The sequence below is a fragment of the Drosophila navojoa genome, chromosome 2, assembly GCF_054131105.1.
Source record: "Drosophila navojoa isolate 15081-1374.11 chromosome 2, UAZ_NAV_1.0, whole genome shotgun sequence".
Lineage (NCBI taxonomy): Eukaryota > Metazoa > Arthropoda > Insecta > Diptera > Drosophilidae > Drosophila > Drosophila navojoa.
In genome coordinates, this window is record NC_142890.1 from 32,519,278 (window position 1) to 32,537,985 (window position 18,708).

General features: G+C 35.6%; 2 long non-coding RNA genes across 3 annotated transcripts in view; both read right to left on the bottom strand.

The window, feature by feature from the left end:
* LOC108657976 (uncharacterized) overlaps window positions 1-862 on the bottom strand; it is a 48,953-nt gene extending 48,091 nt beyond the window's left edge. The window contains exons 1-2 of one of the 2 annotated variants that reach the window (XR_016196965.1): window positions 527-862; window positions 428-470 (exon numbers count right to left, since the gene is read on the bottom strand). This is a non-coding gene — a long non-coding RNA (uncharacterized LOC108657976). The remainder of the gene's footprint in view (window positions 1-427; window positions 471-526) is intronic. The other variant, XR_016196966.1, reaches the window with a different exon arrangement.
* The window catches only part of LOC149092479 (uncharacterized), a 101,628-nt gene that overhangs the window by 53,768 nt on the left and 29,152 nt on the right, over window positions 1-18,708 (bottom strand). The window lies entirely within an intron of this gene.

Genomic DNA, 18,708 nt, shown 5'->3' on the forward strand with positions numbered 1-18,708 from the left:
ACGGAATCGGTATCATTTCGATTGAGCGCTCACAGCGCACTGTTTTTGTCGAGCAGCATTTTCACCGCTCGAGCCTCCAGCGACCGAGCCGAGCAAATACGAAGTATATTGGTACGTCAACTTAACAGTTTCGAGCTGTAGAAAAATTTGTTCTACATGTCTAGTCTATGTGTTCTACATGTCTGGTCAGTGATTATACACAGTACGAGCAATAACCAGAGAACAATTAGACCGGGTTGGCAACACGAGCTTACATTTATAATGTAAGCTTTACACTTCATCAAAAGAAGGCACACACAAGTACATATGTATGTATGTATACATATATTTTAAATTTAAGGTATTTACTTTCACAAAAACAAGATACTAAATTCACTTTTATAAATGATTCAAATATTATTAAAAAATATTATCAGCAAATGCTTACCATCAGAAATTATTGAATTGCAATTATTTGTAGAATTTTCGAACTGTAATCACTCTGTAAGGTGAGGATGCTAAATATATATTAGTATGAATAACTTACTTTCAAGAACTTCAATGAATGCATTATAATTGGCTCGCTCCTGCTTATGACTATTATATATGGGGACAGTGTTTCAAGGCTTTGACGGTTATAAGGCTCATATGTTTCGTCCAGTACTAGAAGGTTATCTTGAGACTTCACATTTAAGGTGGGCTTGAAATGAATGGTGATGAGCAACTGTGGTTCACAAGTCGATACCCTATCATTAATAGGGCAATCAAGTAAAACAGCATTTAGATTACTCATTCTAAAAGAATTAACGTTTGCAGTGTAGCACAACTGAAAGTTATTTATAATCCAAACAACAAGATATATTAAAAATATTTGTATCATTTTTTTTTTTTTACAATTTATGAAGATGTGATGTTGACTACTTTTTCAGAGCGATGAGATCATAAAAGTGAATTATAATAAATTGCGTAATTAAAATCTATGCAACCATCTTCAATATCAAGTCATTCTACAAGCATAACAGCTAAACAGCAAAATACGGGGCTCAGGGACCCCTATGATCTTATTTTTTTAGCTTGAACTCCCTCTCTCTCTCTCTCTATTTATATATATATATATACAGTAGTGGCTCACACCTTATTTCGTGCAGCAGCATAGTAAAACATTGAAACCGTATTCCCGCTAAACCAGTAAAGATATCCAAAAAATTTAAATGAGGTCTTATTTATTGGTTATTCATTATGTATTAACGCTTTCAATTATGTTTCTATTATAATTTATAAGATTTAAAACTAAAGAAAACTACAAAAAACCGCCCTTTTCCATGTCACAGCTTATTTCGTGCACTTCACTTTCAATGACTTTATTGTCCAAAAATTCTTTAATTAGGATAATTTTTTAACTCATTTTTGTTTAATCACCTCTTTGAATCGTGATTCCATCGAGTTTACTCATTTTCGTGTGATTCCGCTGGAGATTTTTGGCCAATCGTCCAACAGGGCCGTTTTGAGGTAATTTTTATTGAATATTGACCATTTCCGATTGGCCACGCCCAAATTTTTCCCACAAATTTTCTATAACGTTGACCACTGGGCCAGCGGATTTACCACATTTGGACTGTTCTAGATCAACCAGGACTAGTCAATACCCGGTTTATTGTTTTGGTCATTTGTCTGATGCAATCGGGATCGCCCTTCTAGACCCAGTTCTTCTGCATTTTGGAGCAAATTCTTCTTCAAAAAGGATAGGTACATGTTATTGTTCATATTACCATCAATGAAAACTAAGTATCGAACTCCCAAACCCGACTTGCAGGCCCAACCATGCAACAGCCACTGCCATAGGTCATATTTGGTTTTAGGTGCAGATCTTGGAGCTCAGTATTTGGTGGGCGCCAGGCATATTGCTTCCAATCCGACCCATATATATGCACATGAGTCGAAATTTAATATATTTGCGTCGGATGGGCTCCAATATGATTGCCGCTAAGCAAATACTGAGCTCCAAGATCAGCACCTAAAAAGAAAGCGTTAATACATAATCTTTGATTCGGGTGCCGAGTATTATGTGATCAAGGAAAGATTAGGTAATAGGTATCTGGTAAGCGAATAAACGACCTGATTAATATTGAGAGACATAGAATTATTATGAAGAGCAATTCGCAAATTTTGGCTACAGTGCAATGACTGGTCGAGAAATCGTGCAGCTCAATTTCGGTGTGAAAATTCAGAAAATTTATGTAATTGATTACAATGCTGAACTGAATGAGAGTGATATAGGAAAGTTAAAAGAGTTATTTGGTGAGCTAAATGCTGATGATTTTATAGATGAAATGTGAAAAGTCGTATAACTCATTAGTAGCACCAATGTGCTTTAGAAATTCAATTGTTAGATAAAAAAAAAAGAGTTCAAAGATGCCCATATATACTGAGTGTAGATGAGAAGGAACTTGTTAGAGGAACTCTTCAGCAAATGATTGAAGAAAGTCTCACACGAGCAAGCAGCTCACCATTTGCTAGTCCAGTGTTATTGGCTAAAAAGAAAAATGGTGGTGATAGACTCGCGATCTAAATGCGATTACCGTGACTGATAAATATCCTCTTCCATTAACATCAGATCAGATAGCCAGATTACGAGGTGAAAATCATTTTTCCAGTCTGGACATGGCAAGCGGGTTTTATCAAATACCTATACACGAAGATACTCATTCTTAGCAATGCCGTTTTGTCTCAAGAATGCCTCATCAGTGTTTCAGCGTGCGATTTAAGAGTTTTGGGTGAATTGACATATTAATATGCAGTTGTTTATATTGAAGATGTTTTGATTGTGTAAGAATCAAAAGAACAAGCGTTTGAATGGCTAAAAATCGTTTTAAAGGCATTGGCAAATGCAGGATTTTCATTTAATATAAAGTTATGCGCGTTTTTGCGAACAGTAATTGAGTATATTGGATAAAAAAAAAAAAAAAAAAAAATGAAATAAAACCAAGCACAAGAAAAATAGAGGCGTTGTCCGTTTTACCAAAGCCAAACAGTGTCACACAATTAAGGCAATTTATTGGCTTGGCCTCATATTTCAGACAGTTTGTTCCTTCAGACTTGACTGCGAAAAATAACGGATTTGTTTGGAATGAACAATGAACAATTACGTCAAAAAAAAAAAACATTTCCATGTTGGCAAGTGACCCAGTGCTTATTATTTTTGATCCTCGACTCCCAATAGAACTTCACACAGATGCGAGCTCGAACGGTTATGGTGCTATACTCATGCATAAGCAAGAAGGGAAATGTAGAGTATTCGAAGACTACAGCATGTGCACTTCAGCGTCCGAACGTAGAATATCGGAGAGGGTGCCAAATGGCCCATGTAGATTTTCTGTCCCAAAATTCAAATTATACAAAAGTATAAGAAGTTCGTGTTAATTTAGCAGAAATCATAGATAATTGGTTATTGGCGGAGCAGCAACGCGATTCATATATAATGGATATAATGAACTAATTAAATGCTGGGGAAAGTTTCCCAGGGACCGTAACGATTATAATTTTTATAGCAAAAAATTAAAAAATAATTATTATTTTTTGATAAATAAAAAAAAAAACAAGTAAGAACGTTGCAGTCGGGCGCTACCGACTGCGGAATACTCATTCACAGTCCGTATACATGATGCTATGTTTACAAAGGGGCATTTATTCTTATTTCAAATTTAATTTGGCTTTAAAAATATTTAGTACAAAACAATTATGCTTTTTGATTATATTTTAGCTTTTGGTAATTTTTATCGAGTAATCGATAGTTATTATATTGATCGTGCACTTTTTGAGTACAAATGTATGGTAATTTTCGTTAATAGCTTTCGGTCTCACCTACTGCAGATTCTTAAGTGTTTGCTTACATTACAAAAGCGCGCTTTTTAGCATTCTAAGAATTGCGATTGATTTATAGCTGTTATTGTAGTTTTGTCAGATGACGCTCTGTTATTAGCTTATTGTATTTTAGCTACCAGATTGTCAAGCAAAACGATAGCGTGGGCGCTTAAGGCGTCGCCAGTTATGTTACAGCGGCGAAGGTTCAACACCCCTTCAATGTTGTGTATTTTTTTCATACATACATATTTCGTTTTTTATAAAATAAATACTTATTTTAATATTTTTTCTAATTGAAAAATTTTATAAGTTTAAATTTGTTTCTTCTTAAATAGCCCTCATATATGTATGTACGCATACAGTGTGCCACTAAAGTCACCGTACTCTTGTTGTATTTGCGCGAATCACCCTGAAACTTTTATGTAAGAGTATAAACTAATATATTTTCTTCTAAACTAAAAAAGAAAAACAGTGAAATTTCAAACTTAACATAATAATATTAATTAAAAACAAAAGGAACTCCAATGTCTGCGTCAACAAAAGTCTACGTACTCTTACAAACTAATAGAAACTTACTAACTATAAGGAACAATCTTTTTAATTAAACTTCAAATTTAGTATCTTGTGGGATAACCCTTCATCTTAATCACCTCTCTGAGGCGATTTGGCATTGAAAGCACCAATTTTTCGATATATTTGGGATCTAACACGCACCACTCCTGGTGTAATGCCTCTCGCAGGCGGTTTTTGTTGCTTATTTGGTGCTTCCTTATTTTTTTCCGAGCATATTCCAAACATGCTCGATTGGATTGATATCCGGGCTCTGTGTCGGCGTCTCTAAAAGATGTGGAGTGTTGTACGCGAGATACAACCTAGTATTGATTGCTTTATGTTTAGGGTCATTGTCTTGTTGAAATCAGAAATCAGAAATCAGACCCAATTCCAAGTTTCTCGGCGCTGCCCTTTAAATTTTTTTTTAAATATCAATGTACACATATTGGTCCATCACTCCTTCGATGAATTCCAAATTTCCGACTCCTGCTGCAGCTATGCAACCCGAAACCATAATACCTCCGCCGCAGTGTTTTACGGTTTTTATTGTATTTTTGGGGTTCAATGCTTCTCCTGGTCTCCTCCAGACGCGGAGACGCCCATCTGAGCCAAAAATGTTATATTTAGACTCATCTGAGAAGATGACCTTCCGCCAGAAGTTCATTGGTTTGTCCACATAGGCTTTGGCAAACTCTAAGCGCTTTCTCCTATTTGTTAAATTTACAAGAGGCTTCTTCCGAGGTGTGTTGGACCTAAAGTTATAGGTTTTAATGGCTCTACGGACTGTTTCCGGTGAACTTCCTTGTCAATTGTTCGACCCAGCTCTGACGCAATCTGCACTGCGCTACAAAAAGGATCCTTGTCCACCAGATGCTTTATTGTGCGCTTGTCACGATCGGATAGTACAGGTGGCCGACCAGATCTCTTTTTGTTTTTGATGCGCCCTTCATATTTGAATCTACCATGACAGTCTGTATAGTAGACTTGCTTCTGGACATGATTTCTGCTATCTCTGCATACGACTTTTGCTCCTTTGTGTGGAGATGCAAAATCTTTCCACGATCTTCAAGTGATAACTCTTTTCGTATCATTTTTACTGCAAAACTCAAATATTTTGTCCAGCTCAAGCAAAACACGCCAACTATTAAGAATTTACTCATTATTGCATACATATTTCGAAAACCCCCGTTATTTCTAAGAAGAACGCTGACGCCAGACAGTGCAAGAAAATAAGAGTACGTAGACTTTTGTTGACGCAAATATTTGGGTATGTTTACATTCGCTGTAATATTATGGAACTAAAATTAAAAGTAAATGTTTTTCTTTTATAATTTAGAAGAAAATATATTAGTTATAATCCTGCATTAAAATTTTTTAATTTAACAAAAATTTGGCCAAGTTTCAGGGTGATTCGCGCAAATATAACAAGAGTACGGTGACTTTAGTGGCACACTGTATATGCATGTATATGTATGTACATAAGTCTGCACGCATATGTAGCATCCAAGCATTCCAGCGTTTCTTATGCACGCGCTCATTTGAATGTGTGTATGTATGTACACATAAATGCATACTCTAGCGTTGAAATGAGACTGATTTGTTTTTGCTTTGTTCTTGAATTTATCATCCGCTACTCTGGCTCTTCTTTTTTTTAATGCGTCATAACAAGATCTCATTTTTGGATTTCATTTTAATTACAATTGTTAACAGTAGGTGGTGGCGCTGTCGGCAAAGGCGCCGGTTCAATTTGTTTTTGTTATTTTCACAAACATGGCTTGGGTGCGAGTTCAAATCCCGCGGAAAACTCTTTTTTGTAAATTGCAAATTTTGTTATTTTAGCTTCTTTTATATATTTTAAATATTTAAATTTTATTTTTAAATTTTATAAAAATGTTTCCTTCCGTGTTATCAATGCCTATTAAGCCTATTTGTATATACATGTACATACATAGATAGCTCAAGCATATAAATGTCGCAATTTGATACTACAAATGCCGAATGCCACGCCCCTAGTGGCCGTAGACACCTCATTTTTGGCCAGTTCTTAGAAAGAGCTAACGGTTACGTAAATGCGAAATTTGAATGCTTACGCCCCAAAGAGGCGTGACAATTATTTTTGGGGCATCGATAGAGGACGTTACCAGTAACTCAACTATCCAAATTTGAAGCTTCTAGCTCATAAACTTTAGGAGATATAAAGTTTTGCGGTTTGCCACGCCCCCTTTGGGCGGACATATATCCACTATAGCTTGTTGGACTTGGGAGGTGAACTCGCGTATATATACCAAATTTCAAGTCTCTAGCATCAATAGTGCCTAAAATATAGCCAAATTTGAAAAATCACTATATCTTCAGGTCCGATTTGCCACGCCCCTATTAGGCGTAGACATAATAGTCAACATCAGTCATTATAGAATTATAGCATTAGCTCACGTGCGAAATTTCAACGTTCTAGCTTTAGAACTTTAGGAGATACAGTTTTTTCTGATTTGCCACGCCCCCAATGGGCGTAGATATATCCACCATAGCTTTTTTGACTTGGGAGGTCAACGCGGATCTACATACCAAATTTCAACTTTCTAGCTCTTCAACTAACAAACCTCTTCTATCAATTCCCTCTTTAGGGATGTGGCATATAAAAAAAACCTGTAATTTTTTCATTTTTTGAACGTAAGCGTCCAAATTTTGCAGCTAGGTTAACGTTAGCTTATTCTATTAAGGCAAAACTTACCTACTAAATTGCTGATGGATGTGAAGGAGTATTGCGCAGCCGGTAACACCCGACGGCAACGTTCTTACTTTTTTAATTGTTTCGAAAGATTTATATATTTTATTAAATGAGTTTTCTATTTCTCTTATATTTTTAAATACATTGAAATTGAAATTTTAACCATACTAAATGTGCGTTTTTATTAGTTTGGAAAACTTAAACCAAGATTAGACCGTCCTCAAAAACGGAGTTTCAGAGATAAACGTTGAATCCTGGCCATAATAGACAAAAGCATCTGCTCCAAAAATACAGGAGGATATATTCTAACCTCAGAAGTTACCGTGCATCCGCAAACTGTGCGAATTTTGCTCCACAGGGCGGGGTACAATGTAACTTCCCTTAAGAAACCTTTGATTTCTGGCGCCGTCAGAAAAAAACGCCCAGAATTTGGAGTCACGAATCCAAATTTAACATTTTTGGATCAGATGGGGTTTAAAAAGTATGGAAAAAACTCAATACTATTGCGCAACAAAGAGCAAGGAATGATCCCATTAAAATTAGAAAGTCATCGATAGCTATTGCCTTTTATATCTACGCTAAGCTGGAGCTAAGATCTTCAAATTACATGTATAATTTATACAATTTTGATTTTTCTTATATTTTAGATATCGGCTCCAAGCTAACAGCAGGTCAGCTCAGGTCAGATTAGCATAGCGATAGATTTTCTGACCGTTACTCTAGTGTTGTCAGATGATGCTATTGACGCTTAAGCTATTCTATTTTAGCTATTATCTGATCAAACAAAGCGTGGGGCGGAGCCTAGGCTCAAAACCTCTTCAACGTAATGTTCTTTTTCATATATATGTATGTGTTTAGTTTTTTATAAAATTGATATTTTATTAGGAAGCGGCAAGCCTGAATGAATGGCATTTAATACTTTTCTTCTTCATAAATAGCCCTCCAATAGATACATATACGCTTACATAGCACCAAGCATTCCAGCCTTATATACGTGTTCATATGTATGGGTGTATGTATGTACACATAAATGCATATTCGAACATATTCTAAGAATCTCAATTGCGATTGATTTGTCATTGCATTGTTAAAGCTTAGTGGAGTGTGTCTGATCGTATGGGGCTGCTTCACATGGTGCAACATCGATCCGCTGGTTGAGATCGATGGAATTATGATGAAGGAAGATTATCTGAATGTTTTGAAGACCTCCCTTTCCAGTTTTGTGGATAATAGTGCGTCAGCAGGACAATGACTCCAAGTACAAAGCGAACATCGTCAAGAATTAACACGATAATCCAACAGTTTTGATAATGGAGTGGTCTATACGAAGTCCAGACCTACGTCCCATCAAAAGTTTATGGGATTTGGTTCAAAAACGGCTTTCAAAGTAAGATACACCACCGACTGGGATGGAAGGGCTTTGGTGCTGGATCCAGGCGGAGTCGAGCGAAATTCAGCATGCCTCTTTAGAAAAAGTGCTGCAAAGTGCTGTCTAAGAGCATTGCTAGTGTGATTAAAACTAAAGATATTTTGATAAAATATTAAAAACTAGCTGACCCGGCAAACATTGCCTTGCCCTATCCATTATTTCTAGGGACAAAATCATTGAAAACTATGTGATTCGGGTTGGGATACACTCCGATTCATTTATTAATAGGATTTTCATTCTTCGTTTTTTGGTCAGGTGCAAGAACAAATAATGCGGATGGTTTGCCGACACGTGAGCATGCCACGTACAATTGACCATGAGAAAAACACGCATTTTCTAGATTGAAGCCACAAATAGTCAAAGATTTGCCCTGTGATTTGTTAATCGTTATGGCGAAGGCAAGACGAATCGGGAATTGAATTCATTTAAACTCAAAGAGCATATCTGGTGAGAACATCGGAATCCTTGGAGTAAGAACTTCCTCATCTTTAAATTTTCCAAACGCGTTCCATTGCACAGTTTTGGTTGTTTTAAATTTCTAACCATGATAACTACCAAACCAACCTTCAGTTGTAAATTATGCGGTGGTAAACCAGGCACATCCAAGGAGTTAAAAAATTCAGTTGGATAATTAGTGGCTTCTTCTTCGTTTATTAGACAGTCGATAGATTTGAATGAATACAGAGTACCTATGATTTGATTTGGAATTATAAAATTGAAGTCATCTGCATCTTAATTTTTAGCCGCCAAAATTGCTCGCTCACTTTTTGTGGTTAGCAATGACATGCGGAAATACTTTGTTGATAAGCTCATCTTTTGATGAGACGAAATTGCAAAAATTTGGAAGAAATGAAATCAAACCGCTCGATTCGTCAACACGAACACGGCCATTACCGATATTCAACAATCGTTTCGAGAAATCATCAGCAGATAGATCGTTCAACACTACAACTCCCATATTTACAGACAGTTGAAGTTTGTTTACATATAGCCAAAAATTTGATTTTTTGAGGCAAGCGTTTATTTCGTCGGCAGCAGTAGATCTTGGAATTACTGGTAGTGTGTTCGGTTGTGCAAACGTCCCATATAATAATTTTTTATGCTACTAAAACTTTGGCCATTTCGGAGTGTTTTGAAGTGTTACATGTAAGTTTTCAAGTAGTTTGAAGATTTAATGGCAATTTCAACGCTGAGTGAACCGTACGGCATTCATCTAACGATGTGGCCGCTAGTCCAGAAGAAGCAATTTCTACCGCAATATCGGATCTCGCACGTACAGTGGACAAAACCAATGACATAAGGAATATCTTCCCAGTTCCACCGAGGGCATAAAAAAATAAGCCACCATTTCCAACATCAATCGCATTATGCAGTGTATCATAGACTTCTCTCTGCTTAGGATTAAACAGTGGTACATTCGTTTGAACTGATTGGATTAGTTCATGTGGATCATATTCGCGTTCACGTTCCATTTTTCGATTAAATGTGTCATTCATTCCGCGATCTGGAGCTGGCATTCCTAACCTAACTAACGAAATGCCGCATATGAGGTAACACATATGTATCTCATTTAATAAATAAACATTTACGGTATTTTTGAGATGTATTCTGCTATTCGGTATATATATATATAGTAATATATCCATCAGCACTCACCCACACTTAAACACAACACCAAAGCCACGATCGCCCTAGCAACTACTCATAAACAAATCGGCCACTTATAAACAAATCGCCCAAGCGTCCGCTTAGAAACAATCATCCGATCATCCACTCATATAAACAAGTCGCACTCCAACGCATCGAGCCCTTTCTCGTGGGAACTGCATATTCAGCATATTTGGCAGCGATCAGGCCACTCACTTCACCAAAATCACGCCACCATCGATACACATTTCTAGCTATATAAGACAAACAAATTTTCAATCAGCAGTTCAGTTTCAATTCAGCTCTAAGACCACTCTTACATCGCGTAAGAATAATTGTACTCCGTTATAAGTTTTATTAAAGAAATAAATATATTTTTTTATTTAAACTATAACGTCGGTCTTATTATTGGCGCAGCCGGTAGGATTGGTTTGGTGAACAACTAAGATCATCATTACTAATCCGCTAAAGTACTACGTGACCTCTCGCGTGTGCAACCAGACTTCTAGTTAAAATATAGACCCGCTGGACTATTTAGAAGTTCTGCGTAGTGGAAATCAACCACTACATAACATTTGTGTCCGGGACTTACATATCTCTCGATCCCAAAAAAAAGTCATAAGTGTTATACAAAAAAAAAAAAAAATTAACAACCCGTTCAACTATAAATGATTAATCCAACTAAGTGATATAATCGAGTGAACGAACAATTCAATCACAATTAAATGCCAACTGTGTGCAAGTTAAAAGTGAATTAAACCAAAAACTGTTCAAACGATTAGTCCAATTAAGAGAAATAGTCAAAAGAACAGAAACCCACTCACAATTTCATGCCAACTGTGTGTAACTTAATAGTGAGCTAACTATTCAAAAAACTCTCAATCAAACAAGTGCTTAAGAACCTACTAAACGGCTCCACCATGACTCTGGAATTGTCGGAGACCCACCTCAATCAGGCCCTAACTCTTCTAAGGCAGGTGCCTACATTCGACGGTGACACCAATGGATTAAGTGCTTTCATCAGACGCATCGACTACATATTGCAATTATATCCAACAAAGGACGTCCGCCAGCATAGCTTAATGTATGGAACCATCGAGATGCTACTAACTGGAGCAGCGCAACGAGTGTCCCAACTCACACAAGCCGCAGGTTGGGCTAGTCTTCGATCCGCCTTGATTAGTGAATTCAAAACTCACACACCTTGCGAGGAACTTCTACGACGTTTGTACAACACCAATTTCAACGGAAGCCTTCGTAAGTTTATTGAAGAATTAGAACATAAGACATTCATAATTGTAAACAAATTGACATTAGAAGGCGATCCCGCCAATGCTACACTCTATATAAATGCAATGAATAATACTGTAAAAGAAGTTATTACTAGAAAGTTACCAGATAGGTTCTATATGACCTTAGCGAAGTTTGATATTTCAACAGTGTCTAATTTAAAACAAGTAGCCCAAAGAGAAGGCTTATACGAAAATAGTTTCGGAGACAAACCCAAGTATTCTTCAAAATCAACTGATTCCCAAAATTATTCTAAACAAAACCAAACTCAAATTACAAGCAAAATAATTATCAATCCACTTCAGCAGGACAGAATAATCCTACTAACCAACAACTTTATACTGAGTTCCGTAACAAATTAAATTACGAAACGCAACAAAATCCTCTAAACTAACAGACCACTCAAACTCAAAGTCCTTTCCCTAACCAACCAACTAAACGAACTAGAGAAAGCAACAGCGGACAGACTAAAATGGACTGGTCAGAAAATTTTCATCAATCTGCCTCGGAACAAACCAGACCGATAACACCAATCGAACAAACCCCTACATCAGACTCATCTTAAATAGACACAGGTTCTTCCATAAACCTTATTAATAAAAACTTTTTCAACTTCCCAGAAACTAAAGAAGATCTAAAAGTTCAAACCATTAAAGGTATAATAGAACTCAATAAAAGCGTCTCATTCGCAAGCAGCAAACTCTGCCCCACTATACAAAAATTCTACTGTCACAATTTCTCAGACAGTTACGATATACTATTAGGTAGAAATTACCTTTCGGTATCTAAAGCCATCATTAATTACGCAGAAAATAACATAACCATAGGAAACTTTCACTTTCAAATTCAAATATGATAAAGAAATTTCCAATGAAACCCCTTACCCTCCAACAGAATTCGAGTACGTCTTATTTTCGTACGAAATAAATAATAATATTGAAATAAATAAATCCAGAAGAAACAAATAAATTAAAAACAAGTAAGAAAACTCTAGTCGAGAGCGCTCGACTAGATACTACCCTGAACCAAACTAATAGAAAAGCACATTTAGTATGATTCAAATTTCAATTTCGATGTATTTAAAAATATAAATGAAATAGAAAACTCATTTAATTATATATATAAAAATTTTGAAACAATTAAAAAAAATAATTCCGACACGCTCTGGGTTTGAACCCGAGACCTTATGATCAAGCGCCGCGCTTTCTACCTTGACGCCACCCCTCTGTTCTGATTTGCAATGTCAAAACTGAAATAGATTCACTGATGCAACGCCATCTAGCAGAACTAAACGAAACTAACTGCTGATGTGATTCTAAGAATGTGCTAGAAGATGTTTGAATGTATGTGTGCACACGTATTGGAAAACTGCTGTTGCTGCAGCACGTGCGTTTGTTAATTGGCCAAACATTTTGTTATTTTTTAACGTCGATTGACTAAACCGAATTTAATGAAACTTTCAGCATATGATCTACATATTCTATTGAATATTTGGCATTTAAAAAAAAACATGTCAAATCATTCACAATTAGCTATACTAGCATCTGACCTTCACTGGGGATTCTGGTGAATTTGGAGCCGGTATCCAAAATATAACAAAAACCGAAGTTCTCTAAAATGCATTGGAATATATTTTTAAAATTTGGAGACTATAGCTCTAAAAATGTAGGAGATATAAATTTATAACCTATTGCGCTTGGGTTGCGCTGCAGTGTTGGCAATATTATGAGAACTTATTTGTTGAATAATTTAATTTCTAGACGTACGATCGTAATGAAACTTTCAGAAAGTAATCATAATGTTGAAATGTATGTGTATACCGAAGCACAAGTCTCTAGTATTTGATATACGACTTTTACAAAGATGAGGGTGAGGGGGTGGATTTAGGGGTGGAGGTAAATTTTAACAAAAACCGAAATTGTATAAAATACATTTGGAGACTCTAGCTTGAAAGATGTAGAAGATATAATTTTGTAAGTGATCTTCGATAAGGTTTTTTATCGATAAAAAAGTATCGGAATGAGTTATCGTTTTTTAGTGATAAACTCGATATGCGCGCTGTATTTACGGACATTTAAAAAAAAAAGTTGAAGTCTCTAGGTCTTATATCTTCTGAAATCGACGCATTCAAGCATACGGACGGACGGACGGACAGACAGACGGACAGGGCTAAATCGACTCAGCTCGTCGCCCTGATCAAGAATATATATACTTTATGGGGTCTGCCACGCCTCCTTCTGCCTGTTACATACATTTTAACAAAACCATTATACCCTGATTTCCCATTTTCAATGGGTTCAGGGTATAAAAATACTTCACGACTATAGTGACATCCAGTACAGAAAAGGTGAAAATTTGACCTTTACTAGTACAATCAAACATAAAATAATAACCAAACATGAGGACCCTATCTATAAATACCCTTATAGACACCCTCAAATTCTTGACCAAGAGGTCAACAAGCAAATTAACGAAATGTTAGAACAGGGAATCATTAGAAAATCTAATTCACCCTATTGTTCACCCATATGGATCGTACCTAAAAAAGAGGACGCTTCCAAAGAAAAACAAGTAAGAACGTTGCAGTCGGGCGCTACCGACTGCGGAATACTCATTCACAGTCCCTTTGTTTTTATAAAAATGTTTCCTTCCGTGTTATCAATGCCTATTAAGCCTATTTGTACATACATGTACATACAAAGATAACTCAAGCATATAAATGTCGCAATGTGATACTACAAATGCCGATTGCCACGCCCCTAGTGGCCGTAGACACCTCATTTTTGGCTAGTTCTTAAAAAGAGCTAACGGTAACGTAAATGCAAAATTTGAGTGCTTACGCTCAAAAAATGTGAAAATTACAGGGTATTTTTTGATATGCCACGCCCCCAAAGAGGCGTAGCAATTATTTTTGGGGCATCGATAGAGGAGGTTACCAGTAACTCAACTATCCAAATTTGAAGCTTCTAGCCCTTAAACTGTGGGAGATATAAAGTTTTGCGGTTTGCCACGCCCCCTTTGGGCGGACATATATCCACCATAGCTTGTTGGACTTGGGTGGTCAACTCGCGTATATATACTAAATTACAAGTCTCTAGCATCAATAGTGCCTAAAATATAGCCAAATTTGAAAAATTACTATATCTTCAGGTCCGATTAGCCACGCCCATATTAGGCGTAGACATAAAATTTTTTCATCAGTCATTATAGAATTATAGCACTAGCTCACGTGCGATATTTCAACGTTCTAGCTTTAGAACTTTAGGAGATACAGTTTTATCTGATTTGCCACGCCCCCGATGGGCGTAGATATATCCACCATAGCTTTTTGGACTTGGGGGGTCAACGCGGATCTACATACCAAATTTCAACATTCTAGCTCTTCAACTAACATAATTTCTGGTATATCGGAAAATGCATTTTCCGATTTGCCACGCCCCTAGTGGGCAGATCGGGAAAATTTTAACACTTTATAAATCGGAGTTATACACGAGTATGTGTTCCAAATTTCAAGTCTCTAGCTTCAATAGCGGCAAAATGAACTGCGTTCATACGGACAGACGGACGGACGGACAGACGGACAGACGGATGGACAGCAAGACGGACATTGCACAAAACCAATATACTAATTCACTTCGTGAATGAGTATAAATATATCGTTTAGTCATTGACTATCATGGACTTAATGAAGTCACAATAGATGATAAATACCCAATACCCATAATGGATGAAATCCTAGATAAACTTGGCAAATGCCAATATTTTACCACTATCGATCTAGCTAAGGGCTTCCATCAAATTCAAATGGACCCTCAATCATTCGCAAAAACTGCATTCTCAACAAAACAAGGGCATTACGAATTCACTCGCATGCCTTTCGGGTCAAAAAACGCCCCTGCAACCTTCCAAAGATGTATGAATAACCTTTTAGAAGACTTAATTTTCAAAGACTGTCTAGTTTACCTCGACGACATAATCATATTCTCAACTTCACTAGATGAACACTTAACTTCCATAAAAAAGGTATTTGACAGATTACGCATAGCCAATTTAAAACTCCAATTAGACAAATGCGAATTTCTAAAAAAAGAAACACAATTCCTAAGACACATAATAACGACAGAAGGAATCAAACCTAATCCCGATAAAGTAGCAGCTATAAAAAATTTTCCAATCCCCAAAACACCTAAAGAAATTAAATCTTTTCTAGGTCTTTGCGGATTTTACCGCAAGTTTATTCCAAATTTTGCCAAAATAGCAAAACCACTGACTCTAGGATTAAAAAAGGAATCCAAAATTGATATAAATAACCAAGATTTCATCTCAGCCTTCGAAAAAATGAATAACAAATGACCCAATACTAATCTATCCAGATTTTAACAAAACTTTCTCTCTAACCACAGACGCAAGTAATGTGGCTATAGGAGCAGTCCTCTCACAGGACCATAAAGCAATCTGTTTCGCAAGTAGAACATTAAATGATCACGAACTTAATTATTCAGCAATAGAAAAAGAACTATTAGCCATCGTATGGGCTACCAAATATTTCAGACCATATCTCTTCTGTCGAAAATTCCAAATCCTCAGCGATCATAAGCCATTAGTATGGTTACACAATATTAAAGAACCAAACATGAAATTTCAAAGATGGAAGATTAAATTAAATGAATACGACTATACTATTAAATATATACCAGGAAAAGAAAACCACGTAGCAGATGCCCTCTCTAGAATCAAACTAGAAGAAAATCTTTTAGGAGAAGAAATTAGCAGTTCTCGAGCAACCATTCATAGTGCTCAGGAAGACAATCAAAATTTAATACCTATTTCAGAAAGACCTTTAAACTTATATAATAGACAAATTGAATTCATAAAAGGTAACGAAGACAAAATCGACATAATGCATTATTTCCATAAAACAAAAATAAATATAACATACATAGAAATGACAGATACACTTGCTAAAAACATAATTAAAGAATACCTTTGCCTAAAGAATAATGCCTTATACTTTCATCACCTCTCAGATTTCCCAATATTCCAAAAAGCTTACGCTGAAATTATAAATCCCGATAGTAAAACAAAAACATTAAGAACTTCAACAAAATTACAAGATATCCTTACTTTTGCAGAATTTAAAGAAACAATTCTTTCAAATCATAAAAAATTACTCCACCCCGGTATTACAAAAACGACCAACTGGTTCAGAGAAAAATATTACTTTCCAGACCACCAAAATCTAATACAAAATATTATTAACGAATGCGAAATTTGCAATCTATCTAAAACCGAAAACAGAAACACAAAACTAACTTTTGAAATCACTCCAGAAGTATACAATCCCCGAGACAAATACGTCATGGACTTTTACTTAATCGACAACAAACAATTTTTATCTTGCATTGACATATATTCAAAATACGGAAACTTAGTAGAAGTAAACAGTCGTGATTGGCTCGAAACTAAAAGAGCAATCATAAAAATTTTCAATGACATGGGAAAACCCATCGAAATCAAAGCAGACAAAGATTCAGCATTTATATGCGCAGCTCTCCAAGCTTGGTTACAATCCGAAAAAGTAAAAATCGATATCACTACTAGCAAAAACGGTATTTCAGACATAGAAAGATTTCACCGAACAATTAACGAAAAACTTAGAATTATTAATACAGAATCCGACATAGAAAACAAACAGACGAAATTCGAAACCATTCTATACATTTATAACCATAAGACAAAACACTTGACAACGAACAGAACCCCAGCCGACATATTTATATACGCAGGTACACCTGAATATGACACACAAGCAAACAAGATAAATAAAATCCAAAATCTCAACAAAAACCGAATCGACTTCGAAATAGACACAGATTACAAACACGCCCCTCTAGTTAAAACTAAAACAACGACACCATTCAAGAAAACAGGACAAATAACACAAACTGACGAAAAACATTACATAGAAACTAATAGAGGACGACCAACCACACATTACAAATCGAAATTCAAAAGAAAAAAGAAGACTAACGAAAATAAATACGACACCTAATTTCAGAAATCACCATATTACTACTATCTTTTTATCAATGGCATCTCCCGCCCTCAATCAAAGCATCGAAATCAACCCAATAGAAGCACCAAACGGCTACTTAGTTTTTAAAACAGGAACAATGGACTTGCCATCTGACTACGAATACCATTACTTAACAGTGAATTTAACAAAAATACAAAATACGTATAACAACCTACTTAAAGAGACGGAATCGTTTAAAGACATTACGCATATAAAATACTTAATAGACAAATTAAATCGCCAAATGAATGGCATACGAATTATTAAAAGAAATAAAAGAGGTTTAATAAACGCAATAGGAACAGTAAGCAAATATCTTTTTGGCACTTTAGACCAAACCGACAAAGAAGAATTAGAGCAAAAAATTAACAATTTAACACAAAACAATGACTTAAGCTACTTAATAGACGCAGTAAATAAAAACATAGAATTGCTCAATAATTTAAACACCTCTCAAGAAGCAGACAAAAAACTAGATTATCTCATATTCAATATAGAACACTTCACAGAATACATAGAAGATATTGAATTAGGCATGCAACTAACAAGACTAGGCATTTTCAACCCCAAACTTTTACAGCATCAGCATATGTTAAATATAAATTCTGAACAAATTCTAAACATAAAGACTTCTACTTGGTTTAAATCAGACACAAACGAAATATTCATAATTTCGCATGTACCGAAAAAAATAAGCAAAACACCACTTTATAAGATTTTACCTTACCCAGATAATCAAAATAATACATTAATAGAAAATACGTTTGAGACTTACTACATCTTAAATAATAAAGCATATATAAGAACCACAAAGAAACAAGAAACAAACGAATGTATAAGCAGTATAATAACTCAAAGATCAGCAGAATGCAAATATACCAAAACATTTAAAACATACCAAATCAATTATATAGAACCAAACATTATTGTAACTTGGAACTACCCAAAAACTAAAATCATTCAAAACTGTAATAAAAATAATATTAATATTCAGGGTAATAACATAATTAAAATATATGACTGTAGCCTTCAAATAAATAACATCTCGATTGTAAACACACTTTCAGACTACACACAAACTATCTATGTAACAAATAATATCACAAAAACAGAACCAATACCATTACTACAAACAAAGCAAATAGT